The sequence below is a fragment of the Phasianus colchicus genome, chromosome 28 (assembly GCF_987193195.1).
Source record: "Phasianus colchicus chromosome 28, bPhaCol1.hap1.1, whole genome shotgun sequence".
NCBI lineage: Eukaryota > Metazoa > Chordata > Aves > Galliformes > Phasianidae > Phasianus > Phasianus colchicus.
This window is the reverse complement of record NC_143463.1, coordinates 609,512-633,243: the sequence shown is the minus strand read 5'-3', so window position 1 is coordinate 633,243 and position 23,732 is coordinate 609,512.

Below are 23,732 nucleotides of genomic sequence, written 5' to 3'. Positions count from 1 at the left end.
GAGAACAAAGCCTGTAAACAGGAGGGGAATCAACTCTTTGAAAGGGTAGATAACAGCAGGGCAAGGGGACATGGTTTGAAGTTGAGGGAGGGAAGATTTAGGTTGGATGTCAGGGGGAAGTTCTTTACTATGAGAGTGGTGAGGTGCTGAACAGCTGCCCAGAGAGGCTGTGGATGCCCCGTCCATCCCTGGAGGTGTTCAAGGCCAGGTTGGATGGGGCCCTGGGCAGCCTGGGGTGCTATGAAGTGTAGAGGTTGGTGGCCCTGCATGTGGCAGGGGGATTGGAGGTTCATGATCCTTGAGGTTCCTTCCAACCCTGGCCATTCTGTGATTCTGTGATTCTGTGACTCCTGATGATCACATGCATAAACAAGACAGAAAGAACACTTTGAGCCCCAGGTTTGGTTTCTCCAGTACCAGTGGAGTGTTTGTTGTCCACTCTAGTTCAGCAAGCTGTCCATCATCTTAACTTCTCCCTCCTTCTTCCAGCTTTCCAATCCTGTTCTTTTCCCTCAAACCAGTTCTGCAGTCAAGCTGAAGCCCACCGTGTATTCAGTGGGGTGATAAGCCATAAATTTGTTCATCTGAAGCCATTTTTACAGCTCCATATTTTGCATATTGCCAGAGACTGACCAATGTTACCACTGTTGCAGATGCTATCGGGACATTGGAGAACTGTGCACTGAACTTTCCTCATCCCTTGTGTTTTTGCTTACTGACCAGTTTGAGGGAGCCTTTCTGAGGCATTCCTGCTGTGTTTGTAGTTACAAGTGTCCCAGCAGTTCTGTCCACTGTACAGGGAACTGAAGAACAAGTCCAGTTCTCCAGAACTCGACAAGGAGATACAGGGCATTTCCAGCATGCTGGAGAAATTCCAAAGGCAGTTTTCTCATTGAAGTTTCCATGTCAAAATTGCTAGGTGTCTCAGGTGCACGAGAACAAAGGATACCTCATTCCTGTTTTTACACACAGGCTTCTTATATCCACATCCCTGGCTGTTTTCAGGCAGACTTTTGCCAGTCCTATTTAAAAGAATATTCCTTTGAAAACAGGATAAATTCATGTATACCCCAAGATGGAGCACAATCTCAGTTAATTAGAAGGTTAAAATGGTACGAGCACAAATGGAAAATATGCTGCAGTGAAAGGCCAGTAAATTCAAATTCCTTCTCTCTAATTACATGTGATTGCTTTTTGGCAAGCACTCAACCTGCCAGAGCAGTGAGGTTTTACAAACATTCACATAGGCATTAGATCATTGTTTGAATGAGTTATTGGCAACCCAAATCTGAAGTAAAAACATAGTTTAAGGAAGACCACATTGAAGAGGGTGAAGCTGTCTGCTGTCATATCTCCTGATTGTCTCAGGACACACAAGATCCCCTCTAATTGCATTTCTTTCATACCACAAAGACTTTCATGAGCAGGGATGTCACACTTTTGTGATCTTCTCGCACAAACTTGTCACTCCTACAAACAGCAGGACATAGAAGAATTCTTTTACCTAATTGCAGACTGGAAGTGATAAGTTTGAAATGGATGTGGGAGGAGTTGAGGAAAGGCTGTGTGCTCACTCAAAACTGGAGCTAGCTCACATCACAGGCGGCTATGGGCAGAGAGTAGAAGCACACAGTCATGTGCCCTGGTGATCTTTGTGGATCAGCTCATATACATTTGCACTATACCAGTGGTAAAACCATAAAGACAGTCAATCTTCTCCACAGCCTTCATCCTTGCCTCTGCTGGAACAGTTTGAAAACAAAGGGTCAAAATATTTGAGCTCCAGAGTCCTGTGCAATCCTCTAACAAAGCGTTTGTGTAGCAGCCTCATGGCAATGTTGGGTTAGACAAACTGGAGCTAACACAGAATCCCTGAGCCCTCGGGTCAGTACCAATGCTTTGAGAAAGCCATCCAAGGCAAGAGGTGACCCACAGAGAAAAGAGACCACAGTGTCTGACACAGATCCAATGGGCTAAACTGAGTAGGGTGAGCTGACGCAGTACAAGAGCTTCATAGCACAAGTCTTTGGCCAGAGTCCTTCTGTCTGCAGTGTGCAGCTCTTTCTGTTCCAGCACAAGTCTCTGCTGCTGGCTGCTGCCATCAGGGAACCTTCAAACCGCTCAGGAAGAAATAATGCCTGCTGTAGATGCAGGCTGCCCTCCACAACACTCAAGTGGTGCAGAGTTTGAGAAGAGCCTCTGGTAGCTTGACTCGTGAGCTGGATTATGAATAACAACACTCTGAGCTCTGGCAGCCAAGCAGCCTGCAGTACTGCCAGGTGCTGCTCCACCTCAGATGCACTTGTAGGACACCCTTGCCTTACATGTGCTTCCTAAATTAGATCTCCTGAGACTGATGTTGGCTTTTTAAGAGGCAAGTGAGCTTGTTAGTAACCAATGGTATCCATTAAACAGGAATCAGCAGCTTTTATCAGACTTAGAGGTGCTGTAAAGGGAATTGAGGGAGTGTACAACATCATGAGTCCATTCAGCAGCAGAGACACTTTGCCTGGCACAGAGGGGTTCTCAGTCTGGCATTCTTTCAGGTTACCATAATTATTAAGTTACCTAGTGCTGCTTAGTTACAGCAAGCCCCAGACTAAACACAAGGAGCGTTGTGGAGGTGCAAGAAGAGACAAGGTTTGTCAAGGGCAGCTCTCCAGTGGCCTCCTTCTCATGAGGCAGAAGTGAAGGAAACTCAAGCTGGAACAGAATTATGTGATGACTGCCAAGCTCTCCACCCAGGAAAGTCAGAGTATGTAGGATTCTTTCTCAACAAATCATAGTCTTAGTTACATATGCTGTTTGCCACCTGCTGTGTTTCTGGCATACAAAAACCACCGATAAAGCACATTATGGCATATCAGCACATGCACTTTACAGAATCACAGAAACACCAAGGTTGGAAAAGACCTACAAGATCATCCAGTAGAAAAAGTCACTTCCATAGTGACTGCAAGTCTTTCCCTTCATGCAGCATCCTTCTAGAACATGCTCGGAGATAATGTGTGAGAGGGATGTTCAGCAATCATGGATACCCTGGGTGAGGAAGGAGCCTCCAAAAGGTGCCAGGAGTCCCCAGCCCTTGTGAGAACAGCTGAGGAGGCATGCGAGAAGGAGGGAGAGGTTAAGACAGTGGACAATGTGCAGAACCAGATGGGTAGCAGACACTCCACTGTTACTGGAGGAAACAAACCTGAGGCTCAAAGTTTTCTTTCTGTCTTGTTTATGCATGTGGTGATCAGCAGTCACAAGCCCTATTTCTTTATTCTTTTGCAGAGAAGTTGGATGTTGCCCTGTGTACATGCTGTCAGCATAAAGACCAAGAGGCCAGCAAAGACAGAAATTGTGAGGGCTGATCAGGAGGATGGGGAGGTGGACAGTGTTTTAGCCAGCTAACAGCTAATAAAGCAAACTGATGTGCTAGTTTGGACTATTTTATCCATGAAGATGCTCAGAGGGCTGGAGCAGCTCCTCTACAAAGGAGGCTGAGGGAGCTGGGCTTGTTTAGTCTGGAGAAGAGAAGGCTCCAGGGAAACCTTATCACAGCCTTCCAGTACTTAATGGGACGTTATAAGCAGGAGTGAGAGCGACTTTCTACATTATCTGATAGTGATAGGACAAGGGGGAATGTTTTTAGACTAAGAGAGGGGAGATTTAGGTCAGATGTAAGGAAGAAATTCATTACTCAAAGGGCAGTGAGGCCCCAGCACTGACCAGAGCTGTGGGTGCCCCATTCCTGGAGCTGCCCCAGGCCATGGATGGGTCCTGGGCAGCCGGAGCTGGGGGCACCCAGCCCATAGCAGGGAGTTGGAACTGAAGGAGCTGTATGGTCACTTCTAACCCACTCTATTCTATGATTCTCTGATTCTTCGAGATTGGCTGTGATTTTACCTAAATTTTGGAAATGGTCATGAGCAGAGATCCCCAACCACTCTGGAGACCAGGTCTGTACCCTCCTGGGAAAAGTGTTTTTCCTTATATCTAAACAGAATCTCCCAAGTGAAATTTGTGGCTAACAACAGCATTTTTTATTGTTTTTGCTAGTTTTGATTTTTTTTGTGTTTTGTTTTGTTTTTTTTTTGTTTCCCCCCTACCCCAATAAAGCTTGTAGAATAAGATGTGTTCCCATATAGGACCAGAGATCTGCCATTTCAGCTACAGAGATACAATAATAGAGCACACAACTGTCACTGTCCGCTGCCTTGTTTTCCAAAAATTCAGATTCAATAAAGAAATAAATCTTGGCACAATTTTGTTACAGAGAAAAAATGCAGGAATAAAAATTGAATGTAAAAAATTGATGGATAGACATCTGTGAAAGTTTTGAGAGCTGCCAGGCAACAGTAATAAACTACCCTGCCATGGACATTTTTCAGTAAGAATCCAAATTTAAAGATTTCTTATAAAGGGAGAAGGAAGAAAAAACAAACAAAAGCTCCACACAATGTTCAGATGACATGAACCACCCTGGAAAAGCTCTCAATCATTTGCCATCACATTTTGAAAAGAATGTGGAATTTATGCCCTGTTTTGAATTGATTTCAGAATGCAAACTTTGTGTTGCAGGCAATGGCTTTATTAAGATCTAAGCCAACAAAAAGCTTCAAGGTTTTTTTGAATATTAACTAATTCCACTCCAGCATCCCGTAAGATATTATCTTCATCCTAATGGTATGGAAATTTCATAGCAAAACTGATGACCTCCCTCAGATAATACTCTGATGCAAGTGACAAAGCCCGGAAGAAAAATAATCAGTTCTGGTTTTTAAGCATTAAGCAACGCTGCCTCCCTGAAATAAGTTATACAAACAATTTGTTTTCTTGCTTAAGCAGCAGAATCCACGAAATGAAAAGAAACTCAAAATGTGGATTTTTGTCTCTGTATATATAAAATCATTGCCACTTTTTTATAATATTCTGTCCTAGTCTGCACATGTCACTAAGCCTTGAGTTGCTTTAAGCTGCAGAAACTTCCCTTTGCAGACCTAATTTCACTCCATACACTTCAGTTTTAACTCAGAATCTGTTTAGCCTGTGGAATTGCACTAGCAAAGCCCAGATGTTTGAACTGCCCAGTTTGCAGTCTTTCTTTCAGTGCAGTTTGGATCAGTGAACGGGCACACAACGGCTGATTGTCAGTGTGTGGCCAAAGGAGCTGACACTTTCCCAGAGAGTAATATCTTTGCTTTGTATTTGGAAGGTTACACAGCTGAAAGTCAGACATAGAAGGAGCAGAAACCCTGGAGGGATCCTTCCCTTAAACACACACGTGTTATGGAAGGAAGCTTTTCTGTAGATTGACATACCATTGACTCCTGCCAGTGGGAGCCCATTCCGATGGCTGGAAGTCCTTTGCAACCTCCAACTGCTGGTTGCTTGTCCTGCAGATAACTCTTGTCTCATCTGTGACCTCGTGACTTGGCCTGGCTTGTATTTATTTTTTCATCTGATAAGAAACAGGTTCTTCTCTGAAATTACTGTTGGTGGGAATGCTGTAGTGAAGCAAGGCTGAGACCTGCACTATACAATATCAAATATTTAAGCAGGAGAACTGGAATTTTGTCCAAAAGATCATTTATCTTCTTTAGAAAATCTCTGCTCTGCCAGCTCCTAGGCGTGTCATCAGCTGAAGCTAGACAGAATTCCACTGTATGAGCTGAATGAGCCCTTCTCCCAAATGCACTTTAAGAATCTTCTTTACCATTCTCATGATGAAAAAATTATATTTATCAGAGAGAGCTAGGCTAGAAGACTAAAAGCACATTTTTAATATGCTACACTTTCATTTGTTTCTGTATGTTTTTAAATGCTTTGGGCTCTCACAGAATAAACACAATTACAAAATAAGTCAATGAGATTTTACGCATTGTTACAGAAACCCTTAAGAGCAATCCACTGTCAAACTTCGAAATTATCCTCCACTTCCTTGTCACAACAGCTTACATATTAAAAACAGAGACCAGGAAGGAGAGCATTAAAAGGAGAAAAAAAATAGATGAGACTGAAGAAGAGGGAACCTCAGATGAGAGATGAATGTCAGGAAAATGCTGCACGTCACTGCTCTGAATTAAGAGGTACAATAGCTTCAGAGCCAGGGAAGGCCCTTTATGGCAGGGCATTTTAATTACAGCAGCAGTGTGCTGTTTCTCCAAGGGTCAGTGTCTGTGTAAACAGAAACCTTTTCTCACTGTCTCAGGTCTATCAGGTCAACCCTCCTCAACAGGTTCATTATTTCCTATTGGAAAGATTTCCATCCTCCAGCTGGCTCACCAGCCACCTCTCTGCACTCGGGAATCAGCAAGGAACAATTCAAAAATGACCTTGGGTCTCACCTACCACTTACTGACCATGCCAAGATTCTGGAGTTCAACAAGGCCAAGTGCAAGGTCCTACATCTGGGTTAGGGCAATCTCAAGCACAGATACAGGCTGGGCAGAGAATGGCTTGAAAGCAGGCCTGAGGAGAAGGATTTGGGGGTGCTGACTCAGTGAGAGCTGGCAATGTGCACTCACAGCCCAGAAGACCAACAATATCATGGATCTCATCCAGAAAAGTGTGACCAGCAGGGTGAGGGAGGTGATTCTGCTCCTCTGCTCTGCTCTCATGAGACTATCCTGGAGTACTGTGTCCAGTTCTGGAGCCCCCACACAAGAAGGACATAAAGCTGTTGGTGTGGATCCAGAAGAGGGCCATGAGAATGATCAGAGGGCTGGAGCACCTCTGCTCTGGGGACAAGCTGAGAGAGATGGGGCTCTTCAGCCTGAAGAAGAGAAGGCTCCAAGGAGATTCCTGTTCAGTACCTGAAGGGAGTTAGTGACAGGACAAGGGGAAATGGTTTTAAACTGGAAGAGGGTAGATTTAGACATGATATTAGGAAGAAATTCTTTACTGTGAGGGTGGTGAGACACACACAGGTTGCCCCGTGAGGTTATGGATGCCGTCTCTGGAAGCGCTCCAGGCCAGGCTGGACGGGGCTGTGAGCAACCTGGTCTGGAGGGAGGTGTCCCAGCCTATGGCAAGAGGTTGGAATGAGGTGATCTTCAACGTGCCTGCCAACCCAAACCATTCCATGGTACTACCATCATTCCTGACCAGATTACAAAGAGAAGGCCCCCTCCACCAGCCAGATGCTGACAAGCTGGAGTCCACGAGCAGCAATGTGGGTTTGGGTTGAAACATCATTCTATCTGTAGAGGCAGTAATTCTCTTCCTTACATTACTGAAATGCCACAGAAACAGCTTCCAGCTACATCCCAACTCAGGTCAATGCAGATTCTGAGAGCTCTGGAAAGTCTGAAATGCTGTTTAGGCCATGACAGACCTTTTCCAAGGATGGACCCAACATGAAGTATTGAAGTTGGCCAATATAATCATGACTCCAGGGTCTGAATCATTTTTTATTATTAAAAATTCTTGATCTCTTTTCCTCCAGCCTTCAGAATTCACAAACATACACAGTTTTATCAAAGCATTTTCCCCAGTATGTTGCATCTCACCTTTCCCAAGTCGGTTAAAGTGTAACTTATCTTGAATGTGTCCAACTACAGGATTTACATTTATTTAAACATCAAATATTGGTGACCAAAATCTTCTGAAAAATGGTTTGGGATCCCAATTCCACACATATTTCCACTATTAGATTTGCCATTTTCACCCACTCTTGAAACCATAATTTTCCTTTCCATTTTTATGCAATGCAAATGGAGTAGGAGCTCAAGAGTGGTTTTGCAATGGAAATCTCTATGTTTGAGATGCAAAGCTTTTGATCATAAGCTTCTGAACAACCTGTAATTGCATATGCATAGCTTGAACCCCAGGTCAATTTAAAAAAATCCAGTTTTTACTGTGAAATTGAATGTTATGTCTGTAATTTAGGAATTGTTTGCCAAAATTCACATTCTACCAGTTTCACTGATGGGACTGGAGTCATTTAGATGGGGCATTAGCTTTTTGTTTTGATAGAATAATTAAAAAAAACAAAAACAAAAACAAATCTGTAGCATTTTTCCTATACATAAGCCTGATTCCAAACAGCTGGATTGAAGTTTTGAAAAAAATACTTTTTGTTGAGCTAACAAACATTATTCAGGAAGGTAATACTGAAACAATTCCAAGCAGCTGGATGTGGCCATTAATGGCAATGTGAAAGTAATTTAGGATAAAGCAATCACTAACTGCATGGCAAGTGGGGCCCTTCTGTTGGCTGCTCTTGCTGTAGGGTGCAGAATGGGAACAGGATGGGCTGGCAGGACATTTTCAGATTAAGGCAGTTTAGTGAGAGTGGGATGGATTGAAGACATGATTTAAACAAAGGAATTCAATAAAATACCTCCCTGTGTTTCTCTGCCAGGGCATTATTTGTGTTTCTTATTGTTGTTCTGTCTTACAGTGTTTTAACGGAAATACTCTGAATCTTCAATCCTCATTGAAAGAGTCATGAGCCTGTTACTTTTTGGCTCTAGCATAAAACAGTCAGACCAAACAGAAGAGGCAGTGGAGGAGCAGCAACAAACAAATACTCTTCTCAAAGTGCATCTAACAAATGTTTTCATGATGTTTGATGCCAGTACTTTGTACAGAAGGAGTCTCACCCAGTATATAGAAATACAGACTGAAATATGGGCAGAAATACAGGCTATCACCAACAGAGGTGGTGCTCTCTCCCATGGCTCTGCATCCTCACCCACTGCTGTTACTGTCACTTAAGAAGCTGCACACTGTCACAGACCAGAGATGTGATCTGTCTGAAGACCAAACTCCCACTGCTGGTGGGAGTTTTCCATTCTCTGACTTCTGGGAAGGTGTGGTCCATTTTTGCCACAGCTGCTTGGAAAGAGCACAGATCCATGGTCTTAGAAGAGCAAAACCTCTGCGGTAATACCAGATCAAACCAATGCCACCAGGAAGTGAGCAGAACAGTGAGGCCCTGATTCCTGAGCAGTGACAAAACTACAGCCCAAGGATGTTTTTCTCCATGACCAGGCACTGTCAGGGAGCCACCACTAGCAGCAGAACTTGGTGTTTTCACTTTCCAACTTATCTGGACAATCATTGCTACACAGACCAGCCCACTGGCAGGCCGTGGATGTGAATGGGACCAGATGGCAAACCTGAAAGAGGATAATTTTTACTTTCATATTTTGAGTCGATGTAGCAATGCTGCCTTAATGCAGAACAAAGGTTCCTTCCACAGGTTATCCCAGGAAACTGCCTTGCAGGGTATGACTAAGAACCTCAGGCTTGTGCTTACTTCGATGTTGACTATGTTTGTATTTTCAGTAATACTGAAACTGGCAACTCCACAACCAGGTTTAAAATGTACTGAACTCCTTTCACAGAGAGCTGAACACTGGATTGCATCTCCAGGAAATTAAAAAAAAAAAAAAAGAAAAGAAAAGAAAAAAATAAAAAGAAAGAAAAAGGGGAAAAAAAAGTGAAATACAAAGCTAGAGGTAAGGAGTGATTCAAGGCATTCATCCCTCCTTTCTCCCAGCTTCAGTGTTGAAAGCTATCGTTCAAGTTCCCATTCTCCCCAAAGAAGTGTCTTAGGTCACAGAACTTCCCTCTTCCCTAGTCACCACAGGGTGAGTTCAGGGTCTTTTTACAACATCACCAATCCTATGCAGCTCCACAGGCTTCAGAACAGTCTTTCTGAGAATAGAATTGGGCTTTTAAGGATTTGTTCATGCCAAAAGAAAGCAAGGCATGCAAGCCAAATGATCCAGCATAGCCAACCTGTAAGGCCCAGACTCCATTAATGGCAATGAGACTTTAAAAACGTTGTTGGCAGGATCCAGAGATCGGGGAGGTGTTCTCCATTTACAACAGCTTTGTTTGTTTATTGGTTTCCTTGCTATAGATGTTTTTGCTTTCCACCCCATAAGCAGAGGGGGAAAGCCCTAGGGAGTGTGGGAATAACAGAGTAGAAGCAGTCATAAAGGACAAGGATTCTAGCAATTCCTCTGAAAAAGAGATTTACACTTTGGCATCTGCTTGGAAAATTTTACTATTTTTGTCTTTGAAATGAGATGAGAGCAGCTTTGGCAAGGGTCATAGGAATGATACAGGCAGCACTGGGAAATGAATGTTCATGACAGCGTCGGCTCTGGTTATAGTGGAAAAAAAAGAAAAGAGAGAAAGAGAGAAAGAGAGAGAGAAGGAGAGAGAGTGAGAGAGAGAGAGAAAAAGAAAGAAAGAAGGAAAGAAAGAGGGAAGGAAGGAAGGAAGGAAGGAAGGAAGGAAGGAAGGAAGGAAGGAAGGAAGGAAGGAAGGAAGGAAGGAAGGAAGGAAGGAAGGAAGGAAGGAAAGAGAGAAAGAAAGAGAGAAAGAAGGAAGGAAGGAAAGAGAGAAAGAAAGCGAGAAAGAAAGCGAGCAAAGACTGTGAAGGGTGCGGGATCTGAGGCCAGACCAAGTTGCTCACACACTGTGGGACTCCCTGGAGAGGCATATGGTTTCCTCTTGTTTGACTCAAGCCCAGCTGGGGACCTAGATAAACAATAGCTGGGCTCAGCAGTCTTGGGTAAATACAGAATGGAGACAGTTGTGGTTAAGCAAATAATTCAGAATGGCTTTATTATGGGCTCTCTACCAACCTCAACAAACCCCCTTCTGTTCCTCCCACCTCTTTAACTCTTGGTTTCTGGGTTTCTCAGGCTGGATGCAGCTAAGCATAAATGACCGATTCCACCACTATCAGCAGGACAGAAGTGGTGTCTTCAGCCCTGGAAAAAAGAAACAGGAATATCAGTCTTATTTGTGAGGATAACAGCCACCTTGCCACAGAGAAGCAGGCGTGTAGTCATCCATGCAGGTGACTGCAGTGTACCCTGCAAGACTGGATAAGTATATGGACATGTTATTGAACCCACTCCTTCACAACCTAAGGGTGATGAAGGGAAATGATAAGAGTTTCTGCCAAGTATAAATCCTCTGCAGATCAGGACATTAAGGTAATAAATTTGGAAGTGAAGATGCTTCCACTTAAGACAGAAAACAAGAGCATAATCTCTTCTGCACTATTGGTCACAGCAAGGATTGCTGTCTCCCAGTGGTTTCTTCTCCCTGAATGACCTCATATCCCCTTCTCCAACTTCACAACACAGTAATAATCCAAAAAACACCAGGGAAGTTCTGTACAGGCTTTCAAATATACAGGCAGCCCAGGCTGTGACTTTCTCAAGATAGATATATGTCTCAAAGCTGATGTTTATCTCCATTGTTGATGCTGTAATATTTGACCCTGGGAGTGGTTTCAGAGCTTTTAGTTTTATGAAAGAATAAAAATAACAATAAAAATAAAAATTGTACCTTAATGGATATGAGGGATTCCCTGATACTGAGCAGGGAACCCAGAGCGAGCAAGATAAAAATGCAGGAATCCAAGGCCCTAGCTTTTGGTACAACTAATATATTATCAGCCCAGCTAAGTAATTGATGCATATAGAGTCCTGTGTGGGTCATACACATTTCTGGTGGGGAAGGACACAAGGCAGGAGGTGTCTGAACAGAGCCACTCTCCCAGTGACCATATTCCAGGGGCAGAAGACCAGAAATAGAAAAGCTGACGGACAGTAGTGGCCCTGCAAGCAGAGCAGCATGGGGTGAAGGTCTGCTCAGTGGTTGTTTTCATGCAGTAAGTCTGCACTGGTGGAGGAGATTCTGCAGTGCTTGTAAAGGCACAGAAAGTTGAAAGTTGGAAAGGAGATCTTGAGCCTCCAAGCAAAGTTAACTCAAAGCTGGACTGGGATTCATAGTGCTTTTTCCAGTCCAGTTTTAAGCATCTTGAGGTACGTAGTATCCTACCTCTCTGGGTACCTGACATAAAGCTGAAGAAATTCCATGCAGAAGAATTCTTTCACTGGAGGAAGTTTTTCACACACAGGGTGGTGAGGCACTGGAACAGGTTGCCCAAGGAGGCTGTGGATGCCCCATCCCTGCAGGCATTCAAGGCCAGGCTGGATGTGGCTCTGGGCAGCTTGGGCTGCTGGTTGGCAACCCTGCACATAGCAGGGGGTTGGAACTGATGATCATTGTGATCCTTTTCAACTCAGGCCATTCTATAGTTCTATGATTCTATGATTCTGTCTGTTGGCTTTTGCCATTTTACAACACACCTCTGAGAAAAGTCTGGTCCCATCTTTCTCATAACTCTCCTCCTAGTTAGTGGAAGTCAGAGAGGATGTAGTTTCCCCCCTCAGCTTTCTCATCTCCAGTCTAAAGAAGCTCCATTCCTGTAACCATTCCTCATGGCAGACTGCAGTCCCTAACTGCTTTCCTGGTCTCTGCTGGATTTGCTCCAGTTTTTACTGGGGTGCCACACACTACTCACTGTATCCAAATGTGCCTTTCTAAGTGCCACAAAACTATGTAAGAATAATGTCCCTGAAAACGGTATCTGTGCTCTTAGTAATGCAGCCCAATATGTGGTTGGCCTTCATTGCCACCAGGGTACACTACCAACTTCACTGATCTTCTAGTGCTGAAGCAGTACATGCATAGATGAAAGGTGAAATAGAAATTCCACAGCAGCTGGCACATTTGCTTGGTATCCAGCAGACGCATTTTAAAACATTTCAACACTGAGGTAAGAGGCACCATGGAGGAGGGTAAGTGAGAAAACACTGCTCTCTATTGCCTGGCAGCCACAACATAGAGAACATGCAAAAAGAACTCAATCAAAACGTGGATTAAAGGCCTGAGATCTAAAGAGTCTAAGAGTGATAGCACCCATAGGAATGGCAAACAATGTTTGCACTGCCAGCAGGAGCATGCTAGCTGGGTTTCATTCTCACTGTAACTCAAATAAGTCAGTGTAGTACTCTGGCTTCACCTCCTGTGGCCTCCCATGAATGCCTGACATCACTGAGCTGTGCTGAGCCCAATGGCAGACAGTTCGTGATGGCGTGGGGCTGTGGCCCCTACTCTTGGAGGAGTGTGTTTGGAAGCAGGTATTGGTGCATTGTATGAGCTGGAGGAGGCACTGCCTGTGCATGGCTCCCTGTGTGGGCTTCATAGTGTTTCCCCAAGCTCCAAACCACTCAGTAGGAATCAAGCCTCATGCCTTCTACCAAAACCAGAATCCAACTTCTTCCTTTCTTTGTCCACTTCTTGGACAATTTCCGGTCTGCACCACACTTTTCCTGTTGAAGACTGGAAGCTGAGGACCCTGATTAGGTCACTGTATGAGACTCAGAGAAAGCATGTTGAGTCACTGAAAGCAGCTTCCAGTGGCATTCTCCCCAGGAGGACTCAGCTCCCCATGGCGGTCACATAGCAGCAGAAGTGCAACTGAGGTCCCAGGTTCATGAAGCCTTAGAGTTCACTGCGGCAAAAATACAAATGTTTACAGTGGATGAAGCATTTAACATGAGCCAGCAAAGTGCTCTTGCAGCTCAGAAGGCAAATGGTATCCTGGGCTCCATCAGCAGAGGGGTAGCCAGCAGGGGCAGGAAGGTGATTGTCCCTCTCTGCTCTGCTCTTGTGAGGCCCCATCTGCAGTAATGCATCCAGGTCTGGAACCCCCAGTACAAGAAAGACAGGGAGCTGTTGGAGAGGTTCCAGGTGAGACCCACAAGGATGATCAGGGGGCTGGAGCACCTCCCCTATGAAGACAGGCTGAGGGAGCTGGGCTTGTTCAGCCTGGAGAAAAGAAGGCTGCGGGGTGACCTCATTGCAGCCTTTCAGTACCTAAAGGGAGCCTACAAACAGGAGGGGAGTCAACTCTTTGAAAGGGTGAGTGACAGCAGGACAAGGGAAAATGGTTTTAAGTTGAGAGAGGGAAGATTTAGGTTGGACGTCAGGGGGAAATTCTTTACAGAGAAAGTGGTGAGGTGCTGGAACAGTCTGTCCAGAGAGGCTGTCCATCCCTGGAGGTGTTCAAGGCCAGGTTGAATGGGGCCCTGGGCAGCCTGGGCTGCTATGAAATGTGGAGGTTGGTGTCCCTGCATGTGGCAGGGAGATTGGAGGTTCATGATCCTTGAGGTCCCTTCCAACCCTGGCCATTCTTTGATTCACACCCAAAGGCACTGGGGATCAAGACAAGTGCTCTGTGAAACAGAATAGTGAGACTTCGACCAGATAATTTATGTTAGGAGAGTGGGTACAAGTGATGGATTTATTCTGCCTCCTCTCAAGATAGGAAGGCCAATGGCCCTGCTGTTTTTCTGAATGTAGTGTTGCAGCCATCAGAAGAATTGAGAGGGAACCTGATCCAGGGCTATAAATATCTAAGGTGTATGGGGCAGAGTGGTGAGGCCAGACTGTTTTCAGCAGTGTGTGGAGACAGGACAAGGGGAAACAGCCAGAAACTGGAGCATAGGAAGTTCCTCACCAATGTGCGCAAGAACTTCTTTACGGTGAGGTGACGGAGCACTGGAACAGGCTGCCCAGGGAGGTTGTGGAGTTTCCTTCTCTGGAGATATTCAAGACTCGCCTGGATACCTACTTGTGTGACCTGGTGTAGGGATCCTGTGCTTTGGCAGGGGGGTTGGACTCAGTGATCTCTGGAGGTCCCTTCCAACCCCTACGATTCTGTGATTCTGTGATTCTGTGATTGCTTTTATTTCAGAGTCTGACAAGGGAGTAAGCTGGGTTATTGTGGATGCTTTGCTCACCTCTCCTTAACTTGTACAAAGCCCCTGCCTCATTTTTCTCCTGAAAAGAGCAGTTTTCTATTATTTTTTTTTTATATACATGAACATGATAAGAAAAGATTCTGTCAGAGAAATGATGACTTATTTCTTTCTTCCATCTTTGATTTCAAATGTTGGTAGAGGTGATGAATTTTTGTTGACAAGTGTCTTATACTATTCATGGGAAATCTTGGCACCTCTCTTTTAGCAAAAATCTTCAGTCACTACTTATCCCACAAGACCAGTAATTGTTCTAATATCAGACTCTTAAATCCCTTCCTAATTTTTTCATTAATTGCTATTCCTCATCTCTTTTGTTTGAAGAAGGATGAAAGATGGTCTGAAGACCTTGGTTTTTCATTCTGTCTATGGGTAGTTTTAACTTTATTTGTTACCTCAAATCTGTGCTCATCATTTCCTAACACAGTGCCCAAGCTTTCTGCTGGTGCTACACAAGCAAACTCAAGATGAAAGGTTATGTTAACTGCCATTTCAGTGTTTCATCTGAAAATGTTTTGCACTTAAAATCAGACCTTCAATTGTTATCTGTTTGAAATCCTGGGAATCAGCCAGATTTCCAGGGAAATGAGCACTAACTGATGCAAGATGTTGTAAACATATGGAAAAAATAGTGCAATGCAACATACACTTTCAAAAAACTGACCTGGAGTTCAGAGCAGTCCCTAGGGAAAGGTCTAAGAGGCTAATAGTTTTCAAGATATGCAGGGCTATACTTCTCCTCATCAGAGTCTCAAATAGCTGGCTGCTTTATGTTACTTATGCATTTCAGTCCCTTGTTTTTCTCCTTTAGTTTTTACAAATGTACTCGCTGCATCTATAGGAAGGAGCCAGATCAACAGCGAGGCCAGTCTGGCAAGAAGAGATTCGCCCTTTCTACTCTTCTGCTTCTAGATAAAAAACTGCTTTCTTCCATGACATCATTTCTGGGGACTGGAGCCACCTGCTATGTGATGCTCCACTCTGTATCAGTCTGAATTAAGCTTTAGATAGACAGCAGAGAGACAGTTTATTTGTGTGCTGGGGAGACAAGTAGAGGGCTGTGGTCAGCTATGCTCAGTGATAATGAGTCTGTCTCCTTCTGAGATCACTCCAATTATTTTTCTGTGTTCGCTAACAGCACATTGTATCTTATAAATCCTCATGGAGAAAAAGCTTCAGCTGCTTTTAGCATGGAAAATGAGATACAAACAGACGGTTGCTATTTACTCCCTTATTGATTTGATGCACATCCGGCCTCTGCTTTAGATATTCACTAACAATTCCTGCAAAAGCGCTGCAAGATAAGGGTAGCATTGCAGCTCTTGTATCACACATTAAAAAAAAAACAAAAAACCAGACAGGTAGATTTTCTCCCCCCAGTCCTATAGAACAAGACACTATCTGAGGTGGTGTTAAATTTCTGCTTTGTAAGTACATCGCACTCCACACAAACGGCCTTTCTAAATACACACACACAAAAATCTCTTAAAACCGACACATTTTATCGTCTAATCCCCACTCCCAATTCCTGTCACGAGAGAATAATACAATGCTCTGAAATCTAGCCCAACTAGAGTGTGATAGAAAATAATCATCTCAACAAGAGAAAAGGAATATCATTGGAGAATGGTTGTTACTCAGGAGTGTGATGGGGAGTGCACAGAGATCCCAAGATTGGTTGTAGCAAACCTTTTCTGGCAACTCTCCTTAGCATCTTTTCTCAACCCTTCAGTGACAGCACAGTAAGTATTCCAGCTCGGGTTTGATGGAGTCAGGATTCAAGCTGGTAGAGTTATAACCACAGAAATGTGAAGAATCATTCAAGAAGTTTGGGATTACCAGGAGGCTTTAGGAGAGGAGATGTAAATCATATAGTCACAGAATAACTGGGGCTGGAAGGGACTTCTGAAGATTGCCTTGCACATCCACCACTGCTCAGAGCAGAGTCAACATCCAGTCAGATTTTTATCAGCTCCAAGTGTGGAGACTTCACAGATTCTGTGGGCAATCTGTTCCAGTGTTCAAACACCCTCAAAGTACAAAAAAAGCATTACATTTAAATGGAATTTTCCATATTTCAGTTTGCATCCATTACCTCATGCCCAATCAGTGACACCATTGAGAAGAATCTGGCTCCATGAGGTGTTCATGTAAATTTCTTTGTATTGATGAAAACTCTCCTGAGACTTTTATTCTCTACACCAGTCTTCCCTCATTTGAAAGATGTACCAACCCCTTATCATCTTCATGGCCTTTTTCACACCAGCATCTCCATATATTTCTTTTACTGGTCAGCCTAAAAGTAGACACAATTCTCCAGATGTGTCTTCACCTGTCACCTGACCCACTGGCAAGGCTCTGTGCAATGCATCCTAAGATGCTTTAGGACTCCTTTGCTGCAAGGGTGTACAGATAGCCTTTAGACAACTTCTTGTCCAACAAGAGGTGCATAGGCCCTTCTCTGCAAAGCTGCTCTTCAGCCTTTTTACCCCATACCTGTACTGATGCATGGAATTGTCTCTCCACAGGTGAAGGACATGGAATTTATCGTTGCGTTGGCACATTTCTCCAGTCTATCGAGGTCCCTCTGAATGGCAGTTCAAACATCCAGTGTTTTGATATACCACCCACTTCTGTACCGACTACCAACTTGCTGAAGATGCAGTCCGTTCCACGATCCAATCATTAGCAAAGATTTTCAACAGTACTGGCTCCAGTATCAGCCTCTGGTTTCCACCACTAGTGACTGACCTCCAGAGAGACTTTGTGTTTCTTATCACAGAACTCAGAGCAGCACGGTCACTTTTCAACCCACCTTTCTGTCTGCTTATTTAGCTCATCCTTCATCATTTTGTCAATGAAGCTGCAAGAAAAAGTGTCAAAACTTTCTAAATCAAGAGAATTAATATCAACTGTACTCCCTTTGATGATCAATCTAGTTGCTTCATTGTAGAAGAGTATTGAATTGGTAAAGCATGGTTTCACCTTCATAGCTCTATGTTGACTACTCCCATTTAAATTAATGTTTTTCACATGTTTGGAAATGGTTTCCATAAGGAATTGTCCCTTCCCAGTGATCAAGGCTGACCAGCCTACAGTTCCCCATGTTCTCCTTCTAGCCATTTGTGAAGAGAGGAGTAGTATTTACCCTGGGATCATAAGGATTATCCTCTCATGATCCTTAGGACTTTTCAAAGATTGTTGAGAATGACCTCATAATGACATCACCTAGCTCTCCCATCATTCATGGATACATCCCATTCACTCCTGTGGGGTGGATATACATTCAACTTCATTTAGATGTTTCCCTGCTTGATTCTCCTCCACCAGATGGGACCATTCCATGTTCCAGACTTTACACAGGTTGCAGGGGCATGCGATTCCTGACACCATTTAACAGTAAAGAAGTACTGACTTCATTGGTCTTTTCCATGTCTTTTTTCACTTGGTCCTCGATTTTATCAGCAGCAGACTCACATTCTCCTTAAATTTTCTTTTGTTGTTCATATACCTGCAGAAGTCTATCTTTTTTCCCTTCATATCTCCCACCACGTGCAACTCCAGATGAGCTTTGGCTTTCCTCACTCCATTTCTACATGTATGGGCAGCATGTTCTTATTCTTCCAGGGTGATACGTTTACTTACTACAATATAGTGAATGTGCAATGGAATTATTCTCTCAAACAGAAAATACTATAATAGAGAAGAAATTTAAAATACTAGCAAAATAGTCCAATATCATGATGCACATTATAGTAAAGGCCTGGCTTTGGGCACTGAATTCCATCCCAGTCAGGGTTCCCACCCAGTCCTAGATCAAGCATGGCAATAGCACAGAGACATGTTGTGTCTACATTAGCATCTTGGTTTGGAACAGGAGTGTCATTTTCTGATGAGTTCCTTGACTCTCCACATTCCAGCTTGCTTCACCATGTTACTTGGGTACACAGTAGAGGAGGAAATATATTCCTTTGGATAAATCTAAACCAGAATCTTTGCCCCATATCCACTCTATCCTCTAATGGGGATGCAAGGGTCAGAAAAAGAGGTCAGTTCTCTGAGCAGTTTTAATCAGATTTGTGATGGGGATATTTAGTCTGGGGAAACAGACACAAAAATACAAGGACCTCTGATAAGGTCTAACTGACAATTTTTAATTTCCTTTAATTAATTTCACATTGTGACCTCAAAGCATGCTCATCAACTGTGCTGGCTTTTAAGTTGCAGGGCCCTTTCTTCTAAGGAGCTCCCAGTGGCTCTAGCCATGTGGGAAGAGGGAGGTTGCCCACTCAGTGGTACTGGAACACCAAATTCACAACACCAGCACCAGCACTGTCACTTGGTCAATGCTTGTGCTACCAGCTAAGTGCTGTTTGCATTGCCTGCACCCTGATGTTCTCCCCAGAGGTACTGCACGACACCAGAGAGGACGTGCTGGATTTGTTAACTCCAACAAAGCAGACAGGCAGACTCCAAGAACTCTTCACTTTCCAAAGGGTACCCCAGGAAGTGGGGCTGGACCCACTCCTAGGCTGACTGCCACTGGGCACTTTCTGTCTTCATTTAGGCTATTATCACTGAGTAGCTCTTGAGCCCCTAAAAGCAGTGAAGTAACAGAGATAATTGATGCCAGAAAGGGAAATGAGATTTTAGGTAAAGATTTCAGATCACTCCACAAACTCCAGTGCTTTCAGCTGCCTGAGACCAAGAACCAGTGTGGGGAAGCTGACTGCCTCTCAGTCCAGAAAAAGGAATGTGACAGACCTTACATGGCTGGGTAGGCAGGAGGGAGGGAGGGAAGCATTCAGGAAGAGCAGGACATTCCACCCCTTTATCAGGAGTGTAACTGATACACTTAGCTAAAGAGGGGAGCATTCTGTGGGAAGGATAACAAACAGTGGTAAAAGCTTTAGCTTACATATTTAGCAAGTCAAGATTGAAACCATCTGTTCTGCACATTTCTCAGACTACAAATTAATAATTGCAGAATCCTTCTCCCTTTCTTCTCTCCCCTCTGCTGCTTGCCTCATCAAAGTAATACACTTCTTTCATTCTCTTCCTCTCACTCTCCTACTTTGGGTTTTTTTGCAACTTGGGCTCATCTTCCTCCTTTACCTGTTTGTTTTTCCTTACTTCCCTTCCCTCTCACCCCTTTCTACTTTCTCTCCTATCTGCCATTGCCCCATGGCAATTCAGATCATTCATCTCCTTGTGTCTCCCACATTCCCTGTCCTATTGGCCTTCCCTGTTCCCTTCAACCTCTTCTCCTCTTGTACCCTGTTCCTATTCTTTCACATTTTTGATCCTCCCCCATCACAAATCAATCTGTAATTAAATCTTCTCCCAGATAATAGTGAAAGTGAAACTAATAAGTTCTTCCTTTATGTCTCAGAGAGTGTTTCCATATTGTCATGAAATTCCCGAGATGCTTCTTGATCCCTTCAGGAATCTCCTGTGCTCCAAATCCCTTCTGTAATCCCTCATCACCAGAGCAGGGAGTGCCTGGAGGCTGCAGCACAATCAGAGTGGATTTGCCAAGGTTTTTCCTGCATGAAACGTTAAGGTGACTCTTGTTTATCTTCTTCGCAGAGATGCTGTGATCACACATTCATTCATGTTGAACTGAGATACTTCAGTTCCAAACTGCAGTTTTTCAGACACCTGCTTAGCTGCTGCCTTTTGCAATGGCACACAAAGCCCAAAATCCAACATCCAACCCCAGATTTTCCAGAAGCTAATACGTGAGTTTGGTCAGACCCAAACATACCTCATCCTTTCCAGGAGGACACACGCCCAATTGCTCTGATAAGCACATGGTTCTGTTATCTGCATTCATGCCCACGCATGAATCCTGACAGGTACCAGATGATGTGGGAAAACAGGTTGTTGAAAATAGGATCTTAGTTGCCTCTGAGATGTTGCTGAGTGAGTGTTCTCCCCTCCTCCCCAGCATGCAACTCCTAACTGCAATCTATGTTTTATTATGTTCTACCCTTGAGAACATGTAGTCTGCAGTTTCAATTCAACTGCATTAAAACTGTCCAAAAATGTTCATGGTACTGCTTGCAGCATACTTAGCAGCTTAGGATCCTGCTTATTTCTGACTCTCAAATCCTTCTTTTCTGGCTCTGTTTCAGAGGAGTCAGTCAGGAGCTCAAAAACACTGCTCAGCTATCCTGTTACTGGGTGTTCCTGTGGAAAGGCAAGCCTCACGTTTCGAGACCATTCTTTAAAGCACAGATAGACAGCTCTAGGTGTTCTACTTGAGCAGAGGTGGTTACACCAGAAGATCTTCAGACGACCATTCCAATCTCATTATTTGATTCTGAGACAGCTATAAGGACCAGAGAAGTTGGAAATGGGGTCTGTAGCTAAATACAACTGGATGTAGTGTTCACATGCTTAGCTGCCGAACCTTATTTCCTACTGTGCTGCTGCCTCCAAGTCAACCCAGCTGTATGTATTAATTGTGCATTCAGAAAGGAGGAATGCCACGCATATATATAGACTGGAAGGAGCAGTCCTTGAGAGTAGCCCTGCAGAGAAGGACCTGAGGACCCTGGTGGATGAAAAACATAACATAAGCCAGCAGTGTGCTCTTGCAGCTCACGAAGCAAATGGTATCCTGGGCTCCAGCAGAAGAGGGGTGGCCAGCAGGGGCAGGGAGGTGATTGTCCCTCTCTACTCTGCTCTTGTGAGGCCCCATCTGCAGTAATGCATCCAGGTCTGGAACCCCCAGTACAAGAAAGACAGGGAGCTGTTGGAGAGGTTCCAGGTGAGACCCACAAGGATGATCAGGGGGCTGGAGCACCTCCCCTATGAAGACAGGCTGAGGGAGCTGGGCTTGTTCAGCCTGGAGAAAAGAAGGCTGCGGGGTGACCTCATTGCAGCCTTTCAGTACCTAAAGGGAGCCTACAAACAGGAGGGGAGTCAACTCTTTGAAAGGGTGAGTGACAGCAGGACAAGGGAAAATGGTTTTAAGTTGAGAGAGGGAAGATTTAGGTTGGATGTCAGGAGGAAGTTCTTTACTATGAGAGTGGTGAGGTGCTGGAACAGCTGCCCAGAGAGGCTGTGGATGCCCCATCCCTGGAGGTGTTCAAGGCCAGATTGGATGGGCCCCGGGCAGACTGGGCTGGTAAATGTGGAGGTTGGTGTCCCTGCATGTGGCAGGGGGGTTGGAGGTTCATGATCCTTGAGGTCCCTTCCAACCCTGGCCATTCTTTGATTCTGTGATTCTGTGAAGAGACATTAAAGTCTTTATATGTCCATTGCACTCTCAACAGTGTTTTCTGCTGTTCAGTTAAGTCCCTGTGCACACAGCAGGCTCCCAATAGTTATCAGTCAAGCACATTTATGTGTGTTGCCTGTTGTCGTATTTAAGCTGTGTTGTACTAGCGCAAGAGATAAAATGATTGAGGATGTACCTCCCAGTGTGACCTCAAAACTGTATGTTGTCAAATTAGCCACTCACTTGTCATGATGACCTTCATGATTTTGCACCTCTGATTCCCACTGATATGAAAATCTGTCCTTCAGATTGAGTCCTTGTAGTGGAGGTACCAACCACCTCCAGAGCCTGATGCCACAGTGCAAACATCTCCACCATGTCTGAGTACATAAAACAAAACACACTTCACTCAGTGTAAAGCAGGACTATTGCAGTCTCTGGAGTTCAGGGCAGTTGAGTCAGAACAGTATAAGTCACTATTTCTCTCATCCTAATGTAGACACCTGCTCTGATTGGTTAAACAGCATTCCAGAATTTGTTCAGATGGGTCTCTGCTTGCTATAAGTACGCCCCAGGCAATCTGCTCACATGCTAGTATCTCTGTTTTGCACGGTCACAGTGCGTTCCTCCCTTCGGTCAACTATAAATAAATGAAGACATGCTCACCTTCTATTAGTGTTCTGGAGTTGTCATTATTTGAAGAAGTTGGTGTCAATAAGACTGTATAAGTAAACAAAATATAAATAAATAATAATAAATAATAGAATAAAATAGAAAGAAAAATTGGGAATCTCTGACCTTTCATATGAAAACTTGCATAATCTTTGTCTGCCAGAAAAGATACATATCGCAAGTGCCTTGCGTCCAATTATGAAAAATGTGGAGATTTCAGTACCCTGAGCAATGTGATTTCAGCAGAAAATAAAAGACCAGCTTCAAGTAAGTGGCACATTTAAACTGAAAGCTATTTTCAGTTTTAAAAAAAAGCTATTATCATTATCATACTCCTCACAGAAAGCAAGAGTATCTGTGCATGTGTGATTCACATTCAGCATGGAGAAGGTGGTGTTTGCAGCAGGACTGTGGTTGGACATGGTTACTCCGTGATAGTAGAGAAATATGGATTTGCTTTTTGGAGTAAATTGACTTTGCCCATTTTCATTTCCTCTCCTATGAAATTCTGTTCATTCAGTATGGCTTTTATTTAATATTGAGCAGAGCATACAGGATGAAATTGCTCACATCACGAGCCACCAGTGGGACATGGCTTGTGCCATCCATCCCAGCCCCATCTGTTAATGATGGAGAACTTGAGGGAAAGTTCCCATTGCCAGCCACTGTGTAATGAGAAACAAAGACAGATGAAGCAGACAGTGAGTCAATCCAGGCTGTGAAGTGTGTTCTACCCCACTTTACTCTCTTTTCTAAATTTTTTGGAACTCAGAAGTTGGTACAGGAACTGCTCAAGGGAGTTCGTCATTATCCTTGGAAATTCCTTCCAATTTGGTAACTGGCAATGGAAATGCTAATTCTCTCATGCTTGGAAAGCTGCTTACTGGTTTCTCAGAAAGAAGGCCTCAGTGTCACATGCAATGTCTGTGAAATCTATGTGAATTCTGAATCTGAAGCCTGTAGTGTTTGTATCCATAACACATGCAGTACACAGACAGACTGCAGTTACAGACTGCAGATATGCAAGCATGAATTATGAAAGTCGTTAATTTTGCTGTCAACATCGATTTATTTGTGATCTCCCTTTTGGATCAGCTTCCAAATCTAATTTTATGGAGCAGTAATAGAAAACTGAGTTGGAGTTCATGTTATACATCATTAGTGTCTTCCTGTAGTTTAAGAGGTTCTGGATGTTCCAG